A 6,772-nucleotide genomic window follows, 5' to 3' on the forward strand; every position below is an offset into this window, starting at 1 on the left:
TATGACACGTTTTAATTCCTGTAAATGGGTCCGTTTTATCTGAGAAATTGGTATTCTGCTTTGGTACAACTTTGGTTTTGGCTGAGTGTTTCTGGGTCTAGGTCTTCTGGGTAATAATACATAGTCGTCATCATAGCTTAGTTTATATTTTATAAGCCCTTCAGGTTCATAAAGTAATGCTCTGATATCCGTAACTACTGGGTCATTAGCTACTCTACCTGGTCGAATTGAATCATACATGAGAGATTTTGTAAAATCAAAGAAAAAGTCATAATTTAGAAAATTTACAATGTAGGGCTGCTTAAGACGAGCTTCCTTTGAAATTGACGCGTACTGCGAAGGCAGGTAGATGTCTCTGTTTCTAATTTGACACTCTATTGCACTGTGACAAGAATCTACCTCCATCTGCGTATGACCCTTTTCTAGAATTTTTTGTTCGATCTGGATATTATAGTCCATTGCTAACTCCAGCAGTGCATTGGATAAAACGGCATTACGATTTTGTGCTGTGCAACCATCGGAATATAGAATTATAGGTAGCAGCTTCTTAGACAATGTTTTTTTCAAACAGTCTATTATGCAGGAAGTATACACAGAAGCCACCAGTCCTGCAGTACACTCATCGAACCAATAACAGTCCACGTCTTTGTTGTCAAGATTGTAGATGGTGAAGTTGTGAACACATAATTTTGACTTATAATATATTGCACTGGCTTCAAGTTTGGGACACAGCTGTACCGATTGTAAGCCATGTGTAAATACATGCACTTCTTTATTGCTAGCTCTTAGTTTATCTTAAGTTTTTTCCTGTCTAGCTCTATCCTTCTTTAATATATGCTCACGATATTTGGCTTCGTTGATGTTTCCTACATTATGAGAACAACACAAATCGCATTGATCTTTCTTAGGCGAAAATAGGCTTAAATTCTTTTCATTAAACATTTGATCGAATAACCATCGAGAGGTGGGCTTTTCCTGCTGTTCGTTCCATTTCTCATAGTATAACTTATAGAGTTTCAATTTGCTCTGAACAACCGGTTCTAAATAAAGTTTTGTACTTGATGCCCGACAATAGTGGGATGGCATTTTAGGTAAATTATCTAAAAACTTTTTTAGAAAAGTCACACATTCCTTTGTTTTTCTCTCCGTAGCTGGTCGTGTCACTTCTTGTTTTCTTGTCATACCTTTTTCTGAATGTTCAATCCAATAACGCACAGAATTTTCTGTAATACCTAGAGTACTTAAAAACGTTTTCATACAGACTTGAACACGACCTTGAGACGCGCTGTTTAAAAAATATTGCTTACTAACATTTCGTCTTGAGTCAGAATCTGTCTTCTTTATTTGTTTTCTACTTCCACTTTCAACATTAGAAACAACATACTGCTGCATACTCAACTCTCAACAATCTCTGCAACAACTCAACATACTCTGAGACCAGTCCATTTGTTTCCAAAAAATAGAAAAAAAATCTTGTCTTTCTGTCTCTGCTATGGTATTACATCCACGAAGTTTGGACTTCACACAGAATTCAGAAGAGCAGCGAGGTCCTATTTCACGCGCAGGCCGCATAACGTCATGTAAAACTTTAAAGTTTTCTTGTTTGCTATCTCGTCGGTACCCCATATACTGCTCTCCCTCTAATCTTAGTTTCTTGCATTTATTTTTGGTCCACTCTCTTTTGGTATTTGACTTTACCTGACCTTTAGATTTTCTCTTCCGTTTAGTATTAAGATCTCCACAATATTCATCGTTAATTGTTTTTTCGTTTTCATTAGTTTCTACTATATCAATACCTTGAATAAAATTCTGCTCTTCATTACTTAGTCCATCTGTTACAATTTGGGTAATTGCATCAGGTATTTTCTCGGTACTTATTTCTTCTGACGATAATAATCGTGATTGGTTTTCACGCAATTCTTCTGATTCTTGTATCATAATTGTATCTATAATTTCTTCTGATATTATCAATGAAGACTGTTTACCTTCATCCGATGTAATAATTACATTTTCAGTAATTATATTTAAACAATCATCCGTTAAATTTTGCGGTGAAGTAACTAAATCAGAAACAGTTGTATTTTCATTTTTATGTAATATTAGAATAGGTAAATTATTTAGATCCAAATTTTCAAGGTTTGAAATTGGGTATATAAGATTCTGGGTAATTTTTGTTTTTCAGGGGTATCTTAATTTTTAATTCTTTGCAAAGTTCAAGTATAGTTTCGTCCTCGTCACTGCTAATTTTGATTCTTTTTTTCTGAAAATTAAACCGAAATAATTATTCATTACCGAATAAGTGGATAACCTACTTGCAACAGGAAATGGTATTTTTAAATTTTATGCTACCTATTTATCTTACAATTTAAAATAAATGCAGATCGTTTCGCAAACCAGAAAACCGTTACATTACAACACTACGTAACTCCTGAAAGGCCTTAGAGCAACACCACTTAAGTCATTTCACTAACATCAATAGTATTTTAACTGACTAAAACAAGATTATATCATAATAAAAATATCAAAGTTAAAGAGTAGGAATATCTAAAATAACGAAAAATACAAACTTTTAACAATATAATAACATATTCCTACCTTTTTCCATTAATTGTTGGGAGCAAGCGGGCAGTACATTCCACACTATGGAACTTAAGTGACTTACGTACTGTTTCCAAATTTACCGCCGAGTTGGTGGATCCCGTGTAGATGCATTTTCTTAATTTCAAGAGTTTCTATTGGTCGATACGTGTTTCTGATTGGCTGAAACGATGCATCTTCCGATTCTCTAGCGAATGGCATCAAAATGTCAAAATAGCCAAAAAGTGACTTACGTGGAGTTAGAACTTCAACGACGATATTACTTTATATATATATTGATATTTGTCGCCTCGTGGTAAGTTTTGAATCTTTCTTCGAAATTTGAATTCGAATTGTACTGTGTCGTAACAACGATTGTGGTTCTTTACAGGGAATCTGTTCTGCCGGACAAATCCCGTGTTAAGGTCGTGTCTCAAGATGAACTAAAGCAGCTGATAGCTAAGTATCCTAAAAACACGACAGCTCCATAGTGTTAAAACATATTTGTTAATTTCTTAAGTTTGTTATTGTTACCATAATTATTTTCGTCATGTTTTAACATTCTAAATATTTTATATTGTAATTGAGGGTACACTGAAGTCTCTTTGTTCACTTAATTTATCTTAATTTTAAACAGTTAAACGTTATCTTTTTAAATTTCACTAACTTTTTAGTATATTAAGGTATTCTCGATAAAAATAAAACATATGATTGACGACAATATTTGATTATGTCACTGTCAACTGTCAGCTGTCTATTTCACGTCGTCTACTATCTGTGAGCTTTGCGTTTAGTTATTGCACTAACCACTTTTTAATTTTTAATTTTTGATTTAACTTTTATTTTAACTTAGCTTGTTTTTTTTTTTTTTTTTGTTTTTTCCTCTTATTATTTTTTCCGTTAATTACGTTATTGATAAAATTCATACCTATGTTTGCCTTGTACACCTTTTAAATCATATATACACAAACATAACGTATCTACATAACATACATACATGTTATATATAACATATAAATACGTGTATAAACAAAACAATACATATGTTTTATAAATAAATTCAAATACATAAAAATACCATATATATATATAAAGTATTATTATATTTCATAAATAAAAGTACAACGATTTACAATGACAAATAATAGCGTTTTAGAAGCCTCTTAAAAGCAGCAACGGATTGTGCACGTCTTATATTTATGGGCAAGGAGTTCCATAAGCGTACTGCTTGGACAGAGAAGGATTTAGTAAAAAAGGAAGAAGTATGGGAAGGAGTTTTAAGAGTAAGGTTTTGTTCGGAGCGAAGACTGCGGAAATGGGAATCACTAAGGAATTGGAAGGACTGTTTTAGATAAATAGGGGCATTGGGGTTGAAAAGTATACAGTAGAGAAGAGAGAGAATGTGTGTATTCCTGCGAAGGCGGATCGGGAGCCACTCGAGCTTTTTGCGAAAATTGGAAATGTGGTCATACTTGCGAAGCCCAAATATGTACCTGATGCAAAGATTTTGAATGCGCTCAAGTTTGTTCAATTGATCTTCTCTAAGATCAAGATAACAGCAATCTGCATAATCAAGAATTGGTAAAAGGATAGATTGTGCTAACGCAATTTTGGTGGGAATCGGTAAAAGGTTACGTGATCTACGTAGTGAACCAACAGCAACAAACATTTTTCTGCTTACCTCACTCATTTGTGGATTCCAAGAAAGGGTTTTATCGAATATTATACCCAGATTTTTAATCTTTTCACTGTATGGAATTATGGCATTGTCAAATAATATAGGGGATAAAAGAGAAAAATCTATTCGTGAGATTAATATTGGACTGCCAATAATAATAGATTGACACTTAAGTGGATTTATTTTGAGACCGAATGAATTGCTCCAACTTAAGATCTTTTTTAAGTCTGAGTTAATTGTCTGTATTGTCAGTGGTAAATCTATTAACTTAGAGTGACAGTAAATCTAAAAATCGTCGGCATACAGGTGGTAGAGAGAAGATATATTGTGAGTTATGGAATTAATAAAAATCGAAAATAGCAGAGGTGAAAGCACTCCGCCTTGGGGCACACCGGCATTTAAAATTGACCAATCAGAATAAGAGTCCTGAACTCGGATTCTTTGTCTGCGGCCATGTAGATAACAACGAAACCAGTCAATTACAGTAGGACATATATTAAGAGAACTTAAAATAGCCAGTAATATGTCAAAATCAACAGTATTGAAGGCATTACTGAAATCCAGTAATGTCAAAACTGTAACTTCCTGGTTATCCATAGCTAATCTGATGTCATCGGTGATCTTAACTAAAGCAGTAGCCGTACTATGACAAGTTCGGAATCCCGACTGAAGTGGGTTAAATAGGTTATTTTTGTTTAGGAATAAATTAAGTTGTTGGTAAACAAGGCGCTCCAGGACTTTTGAGAGAAAAGGAAGTATGGATATGGGCGGAAATCACTATAGGACGATGGATTAACTTTTTTCGGTAATGGGACAATTTGAGCGTCTTTCCAGGAGGAAGGATAAATACCAGTATTAATGGAATTATTAAGGATACATGTGATGACAGGAATAAGGTAATCAATGATAGGAATTATCATTTTACGGCTAATGCAGTCAGAGCCGACAGCATCAGAATTTATAGCTAAAATATTCTTCTTAATATCACTTTCCGTTAATTGACTAAAACTAAAAGATGGGAATGCTGGAGTGGATGAAGCAGAAAGATTATTTATTGTTTTTGATTTGACAGTGCCATCGATAGCAACTGCTGACGCGAAATGATTATTGAGCTGATTAAGATCGACATTATTAAAGTTTGTATCCGACTGAGCTTTCCCAACTCCAAGAGATTTCAGAAATTTCCAAACTTTAGAGGTATCGCCCTCCTCAACTACAGCTTTGTGAATATGCCGTCGATGTGTGTCTCTACACAGCCTGTTGCAACGATTTCGATACTTTATATATTTTTCTTTATTTGTATCTGACGGATTCGATTTATAATTGGCTTTAGCTAAATTTTTCTTTTCTTGGAGACGTTTTATATCTGAGGTAAGCCATGGTGCCGGTAAATGTTTGATACGAATACGCCGAACGGGTGCATGTGTATCATAAAGTTTAGTTAAAAGCGAATTGAATACACCAACCTGTTCATTAACAGTATTTCCATTTAACGCCACCGACCAATCAATCTCAGCAGCATCAGCTTGTAGACGCTCTAAACCCATCCCAGCAAAATTGCGTTGCAGAAGAATTCTTGATTTTGCCTTCGGGGGTTTGATTTTATAGGATAGATATAAAAGATCATGGTAAGAAAAGGCATGCGCATCACATTGACCATGTTTTTCAACATGGTCAATAGATGACACAATGATTAAATCAAGAAGAGAAGGAACAGAATGAGGAAAACAGTGCGTAGCAGAAAGTGGCAAGATTGTCATGTTCACCCCGTTGACAAGCAATGTCAGACGAGATGACCGACAATCATTTTTAAGCAGACATGTATTGAAGTCACCCATGACCACCGTATGACTGTACGAAGGTACGAATGACTCCAACAGATTTTCAAAACTTAAAAAATAATCCACATTCTGCGACGGACTATAATAAACACCTAAAAGAAGTTTAGTGTGTGAAAGTGTAACATCAATGAAAAGGTGTTCTGCCTCTCCACTGGTGTGAGACTGAGAGTAACTAACAATCGAGTATGCAATATGAGATCTGAGATATATGGCAACACCCCCGCCCGTTCGCCCTAAACGATCATTTCGGATCAGATGGAAACCAGGGAGTGAATACGTTGTAGACGGCAAACAGGGCCATTTAAGCCATGACTCAGATATCAATATTGCATGAAGATTTTTATTCTGGAAAGAGGATAATAAGTCTGGATAATGTGCAGGAATACTTTGCGCATTAATATGAACTATATTAAAAATTTTTTCAACATCAGAGAAATAAGTATCAATGGACTCGTTGACGGAATGTATACTATGGAAACTACTGTCACTGTTCGAACCATTTGAGGATAAAGAAAAAAAAGATTCACTATCAGAGCTGTCATTAAAAGCCATTGTAACTACAACTGTAAGTAAAGTATAAATAATAATAAATATGTATATAAATTATTTTAAATATATAATTATATATATTTCAATATTATAAAATGTCTATAACTGCTAAAAAAATATAATTAAT

The sequence above is a fragment of the Vanessa atalanta genome, chromosome W (assembly GCF_905147765.1).
Source record: "Vanessa atalanta chromosome W, ilVanAtal1.2, whole genome shotgun sequence".
Taxonomy (NCBI): Eukaryota; Metazoa; Arthropoda; class Insecta; order Lepidoptera; family Nymphalidae; genus Vanessa; species Vanessa atalanta.